General features: G+C 33.0%; 1 protein-coding gene across 9 annotated transcripts in view; it reads right to left on the reverse strand.

The window, feature by feature from the left end:
- LOC114329870 (golgin subfamily A member 6-like protein 22) overlaps positions 1–19,228 on the reverse strand; it is a 482,825-nt gene that overhangs the window by 268,890 nt on the left and 194,707 nt on the right. The window lies entirely within an intron of this gene.

The following is a 19,228-nucleotide window of genomic DNA, read 5'->3' on the forward strand; positions in this document are numbered from 1 at the left end:
CCCCCTTGTATGATTTGGATACTTTCTTGAAAATATCTTTTCTACCCACCTAAACTTTGATATAAAATTTGTTTCAATCTGTACGAATTTACATTTTGATTTACATGTAGTGTAATTTTATTTTACTAGACTATATGTGTTTGACTATTTTTGTTGACACCTTGCCTGATGTGATAGAGCAGAAGGTACTGGGTTTTTTTTCTGTGGTGGTGGGAAGACCAATTTCAGGGCTTTCTTATGGAGTTTTTGGTTTAAAATTTTGTTAATTGTTTGTTAGCTGTAGCCATTGTTTACTGATGTTTGCTTAATGATGTTCAGTTCTATCTTGAAGTTATTCTTTGACATTGGAATTATGTATCATGCTATGGTAGGCTGCTAATTTAGGTTGGGTAAGATGGGATGATGAATTGTGTATACATATTTGTGTCAGCATGGGTAGGTTTATGAAATACGAAGAACTCATGTTTGTTTTACAGTCTGGTAATTTTAAATCTAGAACATTTATGGACTGATTCAGAACAAGAATAAGCCGGACAAGCACCGTTTAAAGATTTGGCTGATTGTAGTTCGGCATACACAGCCAATATGCATAATTTAGGTAAGCTATCGTATAAAAAAATGCCATATTATAAAATTTATACTTTTAGGTAAAGAAAGAAACAAACCTGAGAAAGAACAAAGGGTAGTGACGGACTTGGCAGGATACTAAATAGCTACTGATAACTCTTTTTACCAGTATTGAATAAAAATATAACCTTGTTTGTCACATTGTGCAAAAAGATACCTTATATTTCGAAAAAACAGCTGCCAGAAAAGTTGAGAATGATTGTGCAAGCATGTTTTTGCTTTTATGGAAATTAAACCTTGGTTTCTTACATCCCAAAGAAAAATGTAGCAATTATACTTTTATCAAAAGAACATGATAAAATAAGTGGAGAAGGAAAAGATTATAAACCGTATATTATATTACACTATCGTAGAGTAAAGGGTGCAGTGAATTCAACAGATAAAATACAAAAGAGTTCATGAAACACACAAAAAGTAACCGGTAGCCGATGGCCATATTTTGGAATATTTTTGAATAGAATATTTTTTTCATATTCTAGACATTTGGACGCCTATAAACTTTGGTTGCTGAAAAATCCAGATTGGAGAATTAATCGTTTAGGTAAGAGAAAATTGTTTTTATTGGAGTTGAGCCAAAAATTAATTAGGAAAAATATAATTTGTAGATATTAAAATTACAAGTCATTATATTCCAATGTAAAGCACTTCATGTTAACTATTTTGCCAGAATTAAACGTAAGGAATGAACAGCTTGTTCCCGTTATTGCCAAACAGCATTATACTAATTCGTTGCAAAGTTATTGCATGTTTTTTTTTATTTAGCTTAATGCTTCGACAACTAATGGTCATTTGGCATGGCACAGTTGATTTTTACAATCACATACCTAGTGTAATGTGTAGGATGTGTGTTGAATAAATGTCTTGTTACTTAGCAAAGTCGAGGTCAGTGTCTTTGCAAAGCGACGCTAATTGAATCCGAACTTCTGCGGTCCCTCCGGTGAATATCATTTCCACAAGGATAGAAACTATTTTCATTTAATAATTTTTAATGCATGAACAATTCTCTAAGAGAATGTATTGCATGATTTATTGCGTATTTATCTATAAATATCTTTGATATTTAAGAGACTTTAGCAGAGCAACCATAGTATTAATTCTTCTAATCGAAAATGGACAATTTCGCTACAGAAATTAATATACGTGAGACCATATACCTTTTTTTCACTTTTTATTAAATGTACGGAAGTGATTGTACGTAGTGGTAATATTATCACTTATAATTACAATAATACCTCTAAAATTACGGATTTGTATTCCGAGTGACACTTTGACAGTTTGAATTTCCCTACCCGAAGGGGATAAAAATGATGCCAAATGTCACCACGGCAATGAAAATCGGTAAATTTAAAAGCTCGAGTGTAATTCGGTACGATTATTTCATGATAAACCGTGTATTTTTAAATCATTTCAACTAATATTTTAATTGATATCTTCGTCTGAATATTTGCTAAACCTGTTCATGGTTGATGGTGTTGACTTTGATAAGTTGTAAAACATTAATTGTGATTAATGCCTATTTAATTTTAAATTTGCGCAGCAACGAAGTCATCTGACGTGCTACATGACGACAGGAAATTATCCAAAAAAAAATTATCAGTAGAAATTGCACGAGAGCTCTAAAATTATCGATTTGTTTCCCGAGTGACTCTTTGACAGATTTAATTTCAGGACCCGAATGGGAGTGAAATTATGTCAAAGTGTCACGAGGGCAACAAGTCGATAATAATTTTAGAGATCGAGTGTAATTCGTTGAGATTATTTCATGCATAAAACTGTTTTAAATCATTTTAACTAATGTTTTATTGATTACTTAGCCTGAATATTTGCTAAACCTGTTTCTTGGTGTTCTCTGTGACAAGTTGTAAAACATTAATTGTCATTAGTGTCACTGAATGTTCATGTTTACGTAGTAACGGAGGGCATCTGACGTAATGCTTGACGACGGGATATTATCACAAATTATGGGCATTAATATCACAAGAAATTACCTACACTCAGAGAAAAAGAACTCCTCACTTTATGAGAAACTCCAAAGGTAAAATAATTCTCGACTTGGATGAAAAAAAGGAAGAATGGACTAACTATATAAAAGAGCTCTTCCTGGATACGAGGCCACCACTTAACACCACAAAGTATGCGAATACTGGTCCTAGTATTTTAAAAGCGGAAGTAGAGAAAGCCATCAACCAGAGCAAAAATGGGAAATCTCCAGGCCCTGACCAAATACCATCAGACTGGCTCAAACTTCTGGATGACGACAATGTCTCACAACTAACAAATATTTATAACCATATATACGAGACTGGCATGATGCCACAGATATGGTTAGAGTCTACATTTATTCCACTCCCAAAAAAGCCTAATACATCATCATGTAAAGACTTTAGACTAATTAGTCTCATGAGCCACTCTCTCAAGCTACTTCTTAAGATAATTCTTAATAGAATCAAGCAGAAATGTGAAGAGACAATGGGAAACAAACAATTCGGTTTCAGAGAAGGATTGGGAACAAGGGAAGCTTTGTTCTCAATGTTAACATTACTTCAACGATCATGGGAAGTACAGAAACCAATTTACGTCTGCTTTATAGATTTTGAGAAGGCGTTTGATAGAGTTCAACATAATAGGTTGTTTGAATATCTAGAAATGATTGGAATAGACGATAAAGATCTGAGACTTTTACATCATCTATATTGGTATCAAGAAGCTTCTATTCTGGTAGACGGCAAAGAAACAGACAAAATTTGCATTCAAATAGGTGTCAGACAGGGTTGTGTGTTATCCCCAACTTTGTTTAACGTATACTCAGAAATAATTTTTAATGAAGCCTTGGAAGGACAATGTGGAGTTCGAATCGGGGGAGAAACTATTAACAACATCAGATATGCAGACGACACCGCGATCATGGCTGAAAATATCGAAGATCTTCAATTCCTTATAGATCGAGTCACCAGGGAATGCTCCAATAACGGACTTAACATAAATGCAACAAAGACAAAGTTACTTGTGGTTAGTAAACAAGACGTCGGCCCTATGCAACTAATTGTCAATGATGAATCAATAACAAAAGTTAACCATTTTAAATACCTAGGATGTTGGATAAACGAGACACTAAATCCGGATGAAGAAATTAAAACTCGTATAGAAATTGCAAGAGGAGCATTTATGAAACTTAGATCTATTCTGAGCAACTCTCAGCTGAACTTACAACTAAGAATCAAGTTCCTAAAATGTTACGTGTATCCTGTATTACTATATGGATGTGAAACCTGGATCATGAAGGTTAACATGATGAACAAATTAGAAGCCTTTGAGATGTGGTCGTATCGTAGAATGCTCAGAATATCTTGGGTTCAACGCATTTCAAACAGAGAAGTCTTAAACAGAGTAGGTCAAGGCGAAGGTGACTTAATGAAGATGATAAAAAAGAGAAAACTTGAATATCTGGGGCATATAATGAGAGGTAGCAGATACAGGATGCTGCAGTTAATACTCAATGGAAAGATCGACGGAAAAAGAGGAATTGGTCGAAAAAAATATTCATGGCTCCGAAACCTTCGTCAATGGACTGGCTTATCAGCAGATCAATTGTTACATGCCGCACAAGATCGAGAACGATATCGGCAAATTGTTATGGAGGCTACCCACGCCTAAAAATTTGGGCACGGTACTTAAAGAAGAAGAATATCACAAGAGAGTGAGAATAAATTGTCAATAATGCGACAATTTTTCGAAAACTTTTTTTCTGGCAATATACACGAGAGCCCGCAAGGCTCAAGTGGCTATTTCCCAATGGCAACAAGTTTTAGAAAAAGTGGAGCATTATTTTCTTATTTATTCTTACTCTCGTGTGATATTCGTAAGGTTATTTTTTAATACTTACATATAAAATTCAAGTCTTTGAATAAAAACATTCAGTGGCATTGATCTCAATTAATGTGTCACACATTTTTCAACTTGTCAAAGTGAACAGCACAGTTTAGCAAATATTTAGACAAAGATATTAATAAAATATTAGGTAATATTATTTATAAATACAGTTTTATTCATGAAAAAATCTTACCCCACGATGGGAAGTTAAAATGAATAAAAAATAATCGCTGTAATTTTTATTTCTGTATCTTTCTATTGGTCAGAATATCCTATGAATGAAATAATGATGAAAACAGCTTAATACATTAATCAACCAAGACGTTGACCTTAGTGCACAATTATTTTTCAGCTTCCACCTCAACAAATCAACTCCTCCGGTCTAATTATATTCAGTTTAACTGAATTTTCGTTACCTAATGAAGTATTCTACAATTCTTTTGTGACAGTTTCTGAGTAAGTTTCTGAGCGAGAAAGCCTGATGGAAATTCGAGCTGTGTAGGGAGATTTTTTAAAGATTGGATAAAATTAGTTTATCTAGTTAGGTAGTTAATTTTTACTCAATTCAGTTTATCTAGTTAGTTAATCTCTTTTTTTTTGTTAATAATTAAATATAGTTGTATCCTCATGTTTAAAGTATTAGTTTTTAAATAAGGACAAACACTATCTAAAGGCAGAGTAAGGCTTTTATTTTGTTAAAAAATGGGAAATATAAAAAGAACAATAATTTCACGTTTTAATCTTATACAAAAATTTACACTTATAGCCAAAATAGCACTGCAAATAGAAGTTTAACAACATTAAAAGATTAGATATACATATCTGTCCGGATAGACCTGGCACCTAAGTCGTATCAAACGAATGGAAAAAGAAGATATATATATACAAACAGAAAAGCAACCACCATTACAACTTCAATAGATCTACATGTATAAAAGTAAACACTACTATGACTCATTTAGAAAGTTGGGATAGAAAAATGCAAAGAGCAATGTATGGAGGTGTGAAAATAGAAGGTCAGTCGAGAAGAGGAACCAATCAATAATTGAAAGAACTCTATAAAGAGCCAACGATAGCGACGACGATCAAAGCACAGAGAATACGATATTTGGTGTACATAGAAAGAATGGGAAGTAAAAAAATGCCAAAAATTGGTACTATCACGAAGACCAATACAAAAGAGAAGGAAAGGCAGGCCAAGAAAAAGATGTAAGGACAGTGTGTATGAAGACCTGAAGAAAAGTATTATTGGGAACTGGAAAGAACTAGCATTTGACAGAAGAAGGTGGAGGGAGGTGGTAAAAGAGTGTAGGAAACTTTTTAAACAAAAACTTATACAGTCGAACCCGCTTATTCGAATACCTGTTAAAGGAATATCCCGCTTTAAGGAATAGAACTTTGAGGTCCCGAAACGTTTATCCAAGCCACCAATGATCGGTTATTAGAATACCCTGGTTAGAAGAATACTTTTGCTTGGCACGAAGGCTATTCCAATAAGCGGATTCGACTGTATTATGTAAGAGATTATAAAGGAATATGTAAGATTACTTGTGGCATGAATCAATCGACAAATAGGTAGGAGAGGAAGAGGACTTTTTGCTTTCAGTTAAGGTTCTGGGAAAGTAAAAACTCTCTTTTGAGTATATAGATTATTAGCATAAAACATGGACAATAGGTTGAAACTATTATTCTTCCGTAGGATTTGAAGCTTCAGCGAAACGTCAAGTTAACTGTATGTTCCGTAGAAATACAAAAAAATGTTTTATATTATTACAGATAAATTTCCGCCAAAATTAAATGTTCATATTATGACTTTAAACAAGAAATATTTTTTAATATGATATATGATATCCATTACTCATTTTTATACTATTATGTATTATTTAAATAGATAGAAATTTAGGACGATTGATATGAATGGAGAGAAGGGAAACGGTTCAGAAACTAATCACAGTAGAACTTAATCAAGTAAAAGTAAGATTCACAGGTACTTACACAGTTCTAAAAACCAATTAACCTCCCTACACTTCTGACGTTTTAACAAACAATAAGTTGGAGGATCTTTAAAGTAGAAATGTGTTTGGGAGATCGCCAAAAGAATGAGCGTGAAAATTTATAAATATAGATTTTTGTAATTGGGCTAAGCACGCAAGATAGCACGTCCAGTTTTCGAGCTCTATTAGTTCGTGGAAATATTGACAGGATGTTTAGAGATATACCGGGTGTTTGGTGACGAATGGATCATAGCTTAACGTCGGATTTCTGAGCTTAAAATAGGTCTATTTAAGCTAATTTACCTTAGTACGAAAGTTGATAATAACCGAAATACAGGAGTCAAAATTAAACTTTTATTTTATTTATTTTTGAATATTTTCTCAAGAGCATGGGATACAAACACAAAATTTGGCAAGTCGGAGTTTTTTGGAACGAGAAACGTAAATTCCGTTTTTAAATTACCGACAAACGAAGACAGGAGATTCCTCAGGTAAATTTAAGATAATTTAACCCAATTCACTTAGTCCGAAAATGCTTCTTAAGGGAGCTAGAGCTCTTTGAAGATGGCGTCTTGTAATTAGTTTTTCTTAAATACCTCCAGAACGCTTCTATTTAAAAAAACAAAAATTGGTACGCGTATTTATCTTCAAGAGATAAATCTAATCAATACATTGCAAATTTCTAGTACCGATCATAGGCGTCCGTTTTGGGTAGGGCAACGGTTATTTTATCGCATAACTTTTTTATCTTTAACTTTTATGCATTTCTGACACTGTATTATTAAATTGTTAAGTATTCTAGTACTAAAAGGTACTCTTGTTTTAAATCGGTAGGACACACCGTTTTTTAGAAAAATCGATTTGAAAATTTTTCACTTTCTGAATAACAAAAAAAAAATTTAAAAAAAAACTGTTTAGAAAGACGAAAACTGGTACATTTATTTATATTCCAGAGATAAATCGATTTAATTAATTGCGAATTTCTAGTACTGGTCATAGGCGTCCGTTTTGGGTAGGTCAAAAGTTATTTTATAGCATAATGTTTTTGTCTTGAATTTTCGAGCATTTTTGACACTAGATTATTAAATTATGAGGTATTCGAGTACTAAAAGTTACTCTTACTTTATGTTGGTAAAATACTTCGTTTTTTGTTGAAAAGTTCTTTCAATTTTTTTTTCAAATTCCAAAAACGAAAAACTTTCAAATCGATTTTTCTAGAAAACGGTGCATCCTACCGACTTAAAGCAAGAGTACCTTTTAGTACTAGAATACCTCACAATTTAATAATCCGGTGTCAAAAATGCATAAAAGTTAAGGACAAAAAAGTTATACGATAAAATACCCGTTGCTCTACCCAAAACGGACGCCTATGACCGGTACTAGAAATTTGCAATCGATGGAATCGATTCATCTCTGAAAAGTAAATATGCATACCAATTTTCGTTTCTCTCAATAGAAGCCTTCTAGAGGTATTTAAGAAAAACTAATTTCATGACGCCATCTTCAAAGAGCTCTAGCTCCCTTCAGAAGCATTTTCGAACTAGGTGAATTGGGTTAAATTGCCTTAAAATTATCTGAGGAATCTCCTGTCTTCGTTTGTCGGTAGAGTTTCTGGACACCCTGTATAAGCCACATATGTCTTTCAACGCTCATTTAATACGTTCAGTATTTTTTATCCCTCACTCTACATAATTTTGAAATCAAAACTTTTATTCCACTATTATTATTTTTACTTAAAAAAGGTATACTACATTAATCTCACCAACCTGAAACGTTTTCGAGATAAACGAAATTTAAATATACGATGCAAAATTCAATTTTTTGCATTTCATTACAGTTACTAAAAACCATTTGACATATCCTTGTCATACTTGGCAGCAAGTGTAGGTACTGCACACCCTACCAAAATATGTTATACTATGTTTCTGGCTACTACCAGTGGCGTACGACGGGGGAAAGTGAATGGTTGACCCTTCCCAAATTCTACGCCACTGGCGGAATTGCTATTTTAGTACCAGCTTTCTATTATTCAATACTCCCTATGTAAATAATATAGTTTCATTCGTAACGATAAGTCATTAGTTTTCGAGATATTTGCAGTTAAAAATGAAATGGCACAGTTATTTTGATTAATGTTGCCACTTTGTTGCTAATTTCAAATATTTCGAAAACTAATGACTTTATAGTTACGAATGAAGAGTATAACATTTACAAACAAAGTATTGAAGAAATTGTGCTAAAATAGCAGTTCCGTCAGTGGCGTAGAATTTGGGAAGGGTCAACCATTTACTTTCCCCTGTCGTACGCCTCTGGTAGTAGCTAAAAACGTTTATTTAACCGGGTGTATAGGGTGTAAAATACCTACACTTTCTGTCAGGTATTACACGAATTGTCAAATAGTTTTTAAGTACCTATGAGTTTTTTCAAATAATATAAATATTCTTTATTTAAAACTTTAATACGTTAATTTTAAACTTAGTACCCGGTACTTTGAAATTATTTGACATATTATCCTTATGATACTCGAGCTGTACACCCTACTAAATTATGTTAAACCATCGTTTTTTGTTACTACCTGAGGTGTACGACAGGGGAAAGTGAATGGTTGACCATCCCCAAATTCTACGCCACTGACGGAACTGCTATTTTAACATAATTTTTAGATTCGCCAATACTTTGTATGTAAATAATTTACTCTTTTTCGTAACGGTAAAGTCATTAGTTCTCGAGATATTTGAAGTTAAAATGAAACGGCACACTTATTTTGAATAATGTATATTATGCCACTTCGTTTTTAATTGCACATATCTCGAAAACTAATGACTTTATCGTTACGAATGAAAAGTATATTATTTGTATTAAAAGTATTGGAGAATCCAAAAATTACAATACAATAGCAATTCCGCCAGTGGCATATAATTTGGGGAAGGGTCAACCATTTACTTTCCCTCGTCGTACGCCAATGGTAGTAGCCAGAAACGTTTTTTAACATAATTTAGTAGGGCATACAGTGCCTACACTTGTTGCCAAGTATGACAAGGATATGTCAAATGGTTTTTAGTAACTACAATTAAATGCAAAAAAATTGAATTTTGCATCGTAGATTTAAAATGCGCTTATCTAAAAAACGGTAGAGTTTAGCGAAATTATAATAGTGGGATAAAAGTTTTAATCTTAAAATTATGTAGAGTGGAGGATAAAAAAAATTGAGCTTATTTAATGAGTGCTGAAAGACGTATATGATAATCGCGAAATAATACGCTCTGGGTAATATATCATTTTTGATGGGGCATTTAGGTTTCCCGTCCCAAAGAACTCCCACTAACCAAATTTCGTGTTGTAACCCATGCCTGTCAGGAAATATTAAAAAAAGTAAAAGTTTTTTTGACACCCTGTATTTCGGTTATTATCAATTTTCGTACTAAGGTAAATTAGCTTAAATCGACCCATTTTAAGCACAGAAATCTAAGGATAAGCTATGGCCCATTTATTACCAAACACCGTGTATACAGTGAGGAGCAAAATTGTGGAATAAATTCATGTTTTCGAGAAGGGACAATTTTGGAGGTAAATCCCGAAGCAGGTCGATTTTTATTTTTAAATTGTGATTTTTTGGCCTATGTATCATACCAGTGACGTTATCCATCTGGGCGTGATGAGTTAATCGATGATTTTTTTAATGAGAATAGGGGTAGTGTGCTACCTCATTTGAAAGATTATTTAATTATTTATTCAGTAATAAAAACAATACCATAATTATTTATACAGGAGGCCAAAAAAATAATTTTTGTAATAAATTAATTGATAACAAGAACTATGTAATTTATTTAATTCAAAATACATTTTAGTGGTGTCAGGAAATAGAAAAAAATGTTTATTTTGCAACCCACCTGCAACCCACCTGCCTCTTGGCAGTAATTGAAACGATGACGAGATTATTATTAAACAGTGTTGATTATTTCTTGAGTTATATTACAAATCTTCTCAAATGAATTGAGTTGCTAGATACTGTCCGTAATGTGGAGCAATTCACGTGTCGTGGGGAGGCCTATAATGCCTTTTTTTATATGTAGGAATAGTATTATAAATATAATTTTCAATTTGACATAATAACGTAAACATACTATAATTGTATAACATTTAAAGGGTTTTCACCCACATATCACGGTGGATCAGCATGTAAAAAACCTACAAACAGCAATGATGATGAATTTTTTTTTTCGAATACGTTCTGTACTATAGTTTAAAAATTTCTGTAATATAGTTTCTGGTCCTAAAATATACCTTTATAAAGGATTTTAGTATTTTTTATTAAGTTATAAATTTTTGACATCAGCGAGCGGCATAAAAATATATTTTATCCCATTGGATAAAATGTGGCGTGTTAGCAACTGACAAGAAGTGGAAAACTATGACATTTCGTGACATTTATACAAAAAAAATATATTGAAAAAAATGAACACAAATTTCATATAATAAATAAAACAGCTAAAAAATCGACATCTTTATTGTAATTTGTGAAATTTCAGAGAAGAATATAAAACTTTTATAATACTCGTATATTCTTAAATACTTCTTTGGTCGTAGTCGTTTTATCGAAAGTTATCTTAGTTATAATTGTTGTAAAGATTATTTCTTACCTAAAAAATTTTTCTATTTTAATTTCAATAATTATGATATCAAAAGAAATAGGGGCAATTTGAAAATGAACGTGATGTATGGATATACGGCATAAAAATCCATGAAGATAGAATATTGTGTTTATCCGATTTTATTTATTTATTACTATACGTAAAAGTTACCACACATTCTGGGGTCAAAAATATTTCGGTTGAACCTAACTTACCTTAGTACAATATAATGTGCTCATAAAAAAGTTACAGCTCTTTAAAATTACAAAAGAAAAATCGATTTTTTTCAATATACCGAAAACCATTAAAGCTTTTTTATTGAAAATGGACATGTATCATTCTTATGGCAGGAATATCTTAAAACAAAATTATTATAGTAAAATTTATCCACCCCATAAAATTTTATGGTGGTTTTGTTCCCTTAAACCCCCTAAACTTTTGTGTACCTTCCAATTAATTCATTATTGTAGTACCATCAGTTAAACACAAGGTTTTAAAATATTTTTTGCCTTTTAGTATTTTTTCGATAAGCCAGATTTTATCGAGATGCCGCTTCTTTTTTAATATATTTACATAAACATTTTATGGGGGTTTTATTCCTTTAAACCCCCCAAATATTTGTGTACGTTCCAACTAAACTATTATTGTGGTACCATTAGTAGTTAAACACAGTGTTTTTAAAACTTTTTTGTCTCTTAGTCTTGTTTTGATAAGTCACCTTTTATCGAGATGTGGCTTCTTTTTCAAAATATACCTAAAAATGTAAGTTCTAAATAAATTTTCAGATAATTAACGGGTGTCTATGTATAATCGTACTTAACCATATATGTAAACAAAAATAATGTGGTGGATTCGACAAATATTCAAAATATCCCGATAAACACTGGCTTATCAAAAAAGTACTGAGAAGCAAAAAAGTTTTAAAAACATTGTGTTTAACTTATGTTGCCACAAAAATAATTTAATTGTAACGTACACAAAAGTTTGGGGTGGTTTAAGGCAACAACCCCCCACCCATAAGATTTTTATGAGGTGCACAAATTTAATTTTAATTTTTTTTAAGGTCTGGCTGCCATAAAAATTCCCCATGTCAATTTTCAATCAAAAATCTCAATAGAAAGGAAAAAAGACTTTTCGATATAAGAAAAAAAAAACGATTTTCATTTTGTAATTTCAAAGGGTTGTAACTTTTTTTGTGTGCACTATTGTATATAGGTAAGGCAGGTTCAATCAAGCTATTTTTACCCCAGAATCTGTGGCGTAATTTATGACCAATATTTTCGATACACCCTGTATATTATTTAGAGTGTTTATCTTTTAGATGGAAAAGGTTTAAAATGGCAATTTTTGAATTTTAGTTAGATCATTTTTGTTACTTTGTAAATTACAAAATAAGGCTAAAATTTTTAAAATCCAAAATTTGCTATAACTTTTTCAAAAATAAACGTAAGACTTTGATGTAACATGAATAGTTGAGTCAAGTAGTCCTTATAATGTACAAAAAATTTCAAGACGATTCTCTAATCAGTTTACAGTATATTCAATTTGTTTATCCGTCAGAGCTCTTTTTGCAATGTTATTGCTCAGAAAATAATAATGATACAGGAATTCTGAGGAAACGACATGAAAAAAGAAGATTTTCAACGCATTTGATAAACCAATAAAAAGGTCATTTTTATTATTGCAAAAAGATTTAACTAAAGTAGAGGCTTTTTGGCCTATGAATAATTTAAGTAACTTTGTTAATTTTGACTCTAGACTAAATTTACTTTGGTATTTGAAAAGCTGGTATTTTTACACGAATTTCCATAGAAGAAAAATTAGGGTCAGCATGTACTTATACAATACGTCTAGTTTCTGATTAGGGACAGACAACTAAAGGAAGCACTAAAATCAGCAACATTGCTTATGAAAATGAGTTGCATTTCCACTGTAGAATCGACGAATGATTGAATAAATCGACGCGATTCTGGTGTGGGAAGAGGAGAAGCAGTGTTGCCATGTATTGGCTGTACTCCAATGCCTAATTTAAAACAACACACGGTATACAAATTCAATGTGTAAATACAAATTATAGACATCTATAGATCTGTTTTAGAACATCTTGCATATATCATACACATTTCTCTGTGAATATTTATAGACAGGGCTTATAGGAAACATAAATTTATTTTTAAACATAGCACCTGTGGAGTTGAAACTTTTTGCATTTTGTCCGGAATGACACCAGGAAAAAATTATATAACAGAAAAATGGGTGGAAATACATAATTGTTTTACAATGCATAAAATGCATCCAAAAGTGAATTAATATATAAAAATACATTAAGGACAGATTTTACTAGTCAGGGGTTTTTGGAATTTTTGGACGTTTTTGGTTTTTGAGGAATATGTCATCAGAACCTACCCCAGGAGCACCTGGTGCCAGAGTTACTGCTACGGCACGTCAACTGAAGTAACGAGAGTTTCCGGTACTAAATTTATGTATAGAGGGTTTTTGGGAAGATTGCTAAACACGAAAACGTCATCAGAACCGACTCCCGGAGGACATGTTGCTCAGGGTCACTGCTAAGGCGCATAATGTGACATAAATAGTAACGACTAAATATGACATCAGTATCATCATGCTATATAAGTCATCTTCTGGAAGTTCAAGGCTTTCCGACAGCAAATGGATGCAAACAGAGTACTGTCCGGTATAAAAAATAGCCTCAAGTAAACACTACCCAATAATCTGTTTGTAGTGGGAAAATTTTTTAAAACGACATTTTTAAAAATGAGGTCATTCTTCTGTAATGATAACTTGGAACTTCAAGTTCGGAAGCGCATAATTAAATGCTACATTTGGTCAGTCCTCTTGTATGGTGTCGAAGCATGGACATTAAAAATATCCACCATTAACCGTTTGGGGGCCTCTGAAATGTGGCTGCACAGACGTTTACTGAAAATACCATGGACGGCTATGCTGACAAATGTGGCAGTCCTTAAGAGAGCAAATGCTACCCGCGAGCTGCTTGATAACATCGAATATAGAAAGATGTCCTACTTTGGACACGTAGTAAGGGGAGACTGGTATAATATTCTTCAACTTATTATAATGGGTAAAATCGAAGGACGCAGACGAATTGGAAGAAAGCAGGCCTCTTGGTTGAAGAATATCCGGGAGTAGACAGGAATAAAGAAAGCAGAACAACTATTTAGAATAGCTCGAGACAGAGACAGTTTCGCCATGTTAATCGCCAACGTCAAGGGGACCTGATAGGGCACGTTAAGAAGAGGAAGTGCGAAAATCTCTGAAATTCTAGTAGATAACGTGCCCTAGCTGTAAGTTTGAGCACCTGGCGATAGGGGGCTCGATTCTGATGGCGTATTAGTATTCAAAAACACTAAAAACCACGAAGTAATATATTTACATAAATTTAGTGTTGAAACTCCTCGAGACTCTAGAAGACAACGTGCTTATCAGTGGCCTTGGGCACCAGATGCACCGGGGCGCACTGATGGCGTATTCATGTTCATAGACCCCAAAAGTCCACGAGTAACCTGTTTGCATGAATTTAGTTCCGGAAATCGTCAAAACTTCAGATGTCATCCCATAGAGTAATCCTGGGCAACAGGTGGTCCAGGGGGTCGGTTCTTTTGGCATATTCATATTAAGTGACCCCAAAAGCCCCCTAGCAACAAAATCTGGCCCTTATTATACTAATTTTGACATGTTTATGCACTTTTGGATGCATTTTATGCACTGTACCTAAATGAAATTGTGCATTTCCGCTCATTTTTATATTATAAAGTTTTTTTCCTGACGTCACCCCGTACACAATGCAGAAAGTCTATAGATTCTGTATTTAAAAATCGATTTATTCCTGTGTTTTTTGTTCTAAATGCCCTGGTCTACTAGTTCATTTTGTAATAAACTTTTATCTCTACAATCACCATTACTGATTTCGCAAATATTACCTCCTGCAGAATCACAAAACGAGTAAGCGATATCTATGCGTATTACATTTTCGTCACGTTCACCCCAAATCAACCCTTTGTCGAGTTCACTTACACGTATCTGCCGTAAAGAGTATTCGGTTGGAATGTACTCTAACAAGTGCGAGGGCCAATAGTGTGGATACCAATAACGGTGCCTAGTTGGTTCGTAGAGATCTTGATTGTCGAGGGTACTGTAGTCTATATAAAATCTAGTCGCCGGCGCCAGCAAATAGTTATATCTGCTGCCGTAAGACGTGTCATATCGCAATTTTAACATGTTCCTAGAAAGTTAACGGTAGAAAATGAGTTTGTCAACTTACAGTGTATATGTACAGTGTTTGTTAAGCATATGTGGTCTGAGAAAAATATTTCCAGTATCGATTACTAAGAAAAGATATTTCCCAAAGAGTTGAAATTCGTTTAGTACATGTTACAGTTCAAGTTGATTATCCAGTTGGAGTTGACTTTCCCTAGTTCGAGTCGACTCAAACAGCTGGTTTTAGTAAAAGTTGATTATAACTATAAAATGAAGATTTTTATTCAACATTTACTAGTAAAAGTAGACTCCAACTAGTTAAAATATACTCTTCCCAATGCCAATGCCATTTAGTAAAAGTTGATTCACACAAACAACCGATTCTAGAAATTAAATGTTACTGTATATTATGTTCAAATCGTGATATTTATAGTCCAGGCTGTGTCGTCGCCCCCATTAGGTAAATTATTCCAGTTCGATTTTTTGCACAAACTTACTCAAAAAGAGGTCCTTATAACGAATCCACAGGGTGTCAGGTGGTTCCGTAATCGAAAAATTGTTTAAACAATTTTTTTAAACAAATTCACAAAAAAATTCACTTCGGACATTTTTTTACATCAGTAATTTGGGTCATTCCGAGCAAAAGTTTGAAAAATGCGAAAATGGCCATTTTCAAGGCTTAATAACTCAGTTAAAAATTATTATTATGAAAGTCAGAAAGTCACCAAATCAAATTTTAAAGGCTCCCCTACAAGGTACTGAAGAAATATTTGTCATTATTGTATTACTAAGCTGTTATTTTTAATTATTAACTATGAGCGCTAGGAGCGTATTGAGGCGGCTGTCAATGTGAGTGCGACTGAGATGAACCATTGGACGGTCGGAATGGAGGATCTTACTCGCACTCACATTGACGGCCGCCTCAATACGCTTTTAGCGCTCATTGCTGATAATTAAAAATAATTAATCGAGTTATTAAGCCTTATAAATGGTCATTTCGCATTTTTCAAATTTTTAATCGCGTATAACTCGAAAACTATCAATTTTAGAGAAAAATCACAAGAGACCTTTTTTCCAAAAAGTACCAAAGAGACCAAAAAGTACTTCACGCACAGTTTCATACAATATTTTATCTATCAAAAAACAAATAAAAAAACTGCAACTCTTCGTCACTGTAATACATGCCTATTTTACAATTTTTTAGAACTTTGACATTTAAAAATTCAAACTTCTCACAAACCACAAAACTTTTTTTGTAATTTATTGCTCACATGTCATTACCATGACAAGTCGAAAGTTAAGGATATTTGATTATATGAAAGTGTGCTAAAAAACAGTGCGAAAAATAAATCCCAGTTAAAATACAATATTACTTCAGGCACACTTTAAACCCTTCATGTACTGCTATCTATAAAATATTTACAATTTTCAAGCAATAAAACTTATACATAATATGAGGTAGAGTAGATAAGAATTATTTTTGTGAATTTGGTTAACAAAAATTGCGTAAACAATTTTTCGACCGCGGTACCGCCTGACACTGTGTATTTGTTATAAGGATGTATTTGTTTGAGTAAGTTTGTGCAAAAGAATCGAATCAGTATAATTTACCTAACGGGGGCGACGTTAAAGCCTGGACTAATAAGTTGTTGAAACGGTCAAAAGAAAGAGACGCACACTCATCAAAAATGCATGTGAGATTATACTCGTATAAATTGTATAATCTAATTTTACTAACAAGAGTTAGGAAGAGTCAACTTCAACTAGTAAAAGTTGATTTAAATTTTTCAAATCAACTTTTTTACTGCTCGTTTCAGTTGGAGTTGACTCGAACTAGGAAAAGTCAACTCTAACTAAGAATCAACTTGAACTGTAACACATACATTACATGCATACATAAGTAAACTGCTCGTCAAAAGTTAGGGATATAGAAAATTATAGTTGATTTTCATAGTTGATTTTTTCGCTATTTTTTCGGATTCCGTTATTTTTTATTTTAGATTTTTCTTTAGAATTTACACAATTGTGAAAAGGTTTACTTAAACTTATTTTTTGTACTTATACCGGGTGGAAGAAAAGAAATGTTTTTCTTATGTTAAGTTTGAGACACCCTGTAGGGAAAACGAGGTACAAAATATGAGTATACATCAAAATCGTATTGTAGTCTTATGTTTTGTGAACATGTTGTTGTTTGAATATACCTGATATCTTTAGAAACAAAAAAAATAGACGGTTTTGTAATTTAACATGTGTTTTAACCGAAACAAAAGTTTGAGACACCTTCTAGGGAGAAAAAAGCACAAAGGTGAGTATACCTCAATACTATGGTGTAGTCTCGTATTTTTTGAATATTTTATTTTTTTAATTTTTCTGATATATTTAATGACAAAGAAACTAGACGGCATTACTCTTTAATATGTGTTTCTATGTTTCACATGTGTGATGTGATGCATGTCGTCAGTGAAAACACATATTAAAGAGTAATACCATCTACTTTCTTTGTTATTAAAGATATTAGAGAAATTAAAAAAATAAAATATTCACAAAATATGAGACTACAACATAATATCGAGGTATAATCACCTTTGTGCTTTTTTCTCCCTCAAGGTGTCTCAAACTTTTGTTTCGGTTAAAACACATTTTAAATTACACAACCGCCTATTTTTTTTGTTTCTAAAGGTATCAGGGACATTCAAAAAACAAAATGTTCACAAAACATAGAAGACAATACGATTTCGATGTATACTCACATTTGTACCTCGTCTTCCCTACAGGGCGTCTCAAACTTAACATAAGAAAAACATTTCTTTTTTTTGTGTGTAACTGTGTAAATACTAAAGAAAAATCTAAAATAATAAAAAAAATTAGCGGAATCCATTAATCTGTTTACGAAAAAATCTACTATGAAAATTCAGCAGAATTTTCTATATCACTAACTTTGACGAGCAATTTAGTTCAAATAAACGAATAATAATTTATTATAGCATATCAATAATAAAAAACCAAATTTAAAAACGAATAGATACTGGGGCGGTCCTATAAATACTTAGCCTACAAAAAGAAAAACGGAAATTTTTGAAAAGGAGTGAATTATTTCTGAAAATAGTCTCATTTAACTAAATATATTTGACAAACTGATGCTCCAACTTCTTAACCATCCGAAAAACATGATTTCTCGAGGCTGTAATGTAGGCTTCCGTGGCAGCCATGAACTTCTTAAGCAGGAATCATATTATCATGCCCGCACCACAGTATATAGAGGAACCTCTATATACTGTGCCCGCACCGTTCCAGCACGTAGCGTAGTCTCCAAAAACCTGATTTTACAAAGAGTTGTCTGATACTATACGCTCCGGACAGTATGATTAATTGTTCATATTTAAAACCACTAAAATCTATATTTTTCGGAAACGAAACGATACGTGCCGGAAAGTTACGGGCATGATAATATGTTTCTTGCTTTATTCGACTTAAATTTTTGACTTTTTTAGCTTGGAAACAAAGTCTGCAGCGCCAAATCTGGAGAAAACGGTGGAGGGGATAGCAGTTCGTAATCCAATTTGACTAATTTGAATTTGGCCATGGTGCCAGCGGAGGTGTGAGCCAGTGCATTGTCATGCTGGAAGAGTACTTTTTTTTTTTCGCCTAATGGGGTCTCTATTTCTGCAATTTGTGATCGAATCGTCTCAATAATTCGGATTGGTAGAGCTCCGTGTGGTATTGTCCTATGTGTGGGAAGGTTAACTTCCCGATATCAGACAGGGAAAAGAAAAACATTAGAGGAGAAGCCAGTAGAAACTTGCTCCAGTGAAACAGGAGAAACTTCCCTTCATTTGAAGGTTCATTAAGATGAATAACCTAGAACCAACC

The sequence above is a fragment of the Diabrotica virgifera genome, chromosome 8 (assembly GCF_917563875.1).
Source record: "Diabrotica virgifera virgifera chromosome 8, PGI_DIABVI_V3a".
NCBI classification, from domain to species: Eukaryota; Metazoa; Arthropoda; class Insecta; order Coleoptera; family Chrysomelidae; genus Diabrotica; species Diabrotica virgifera.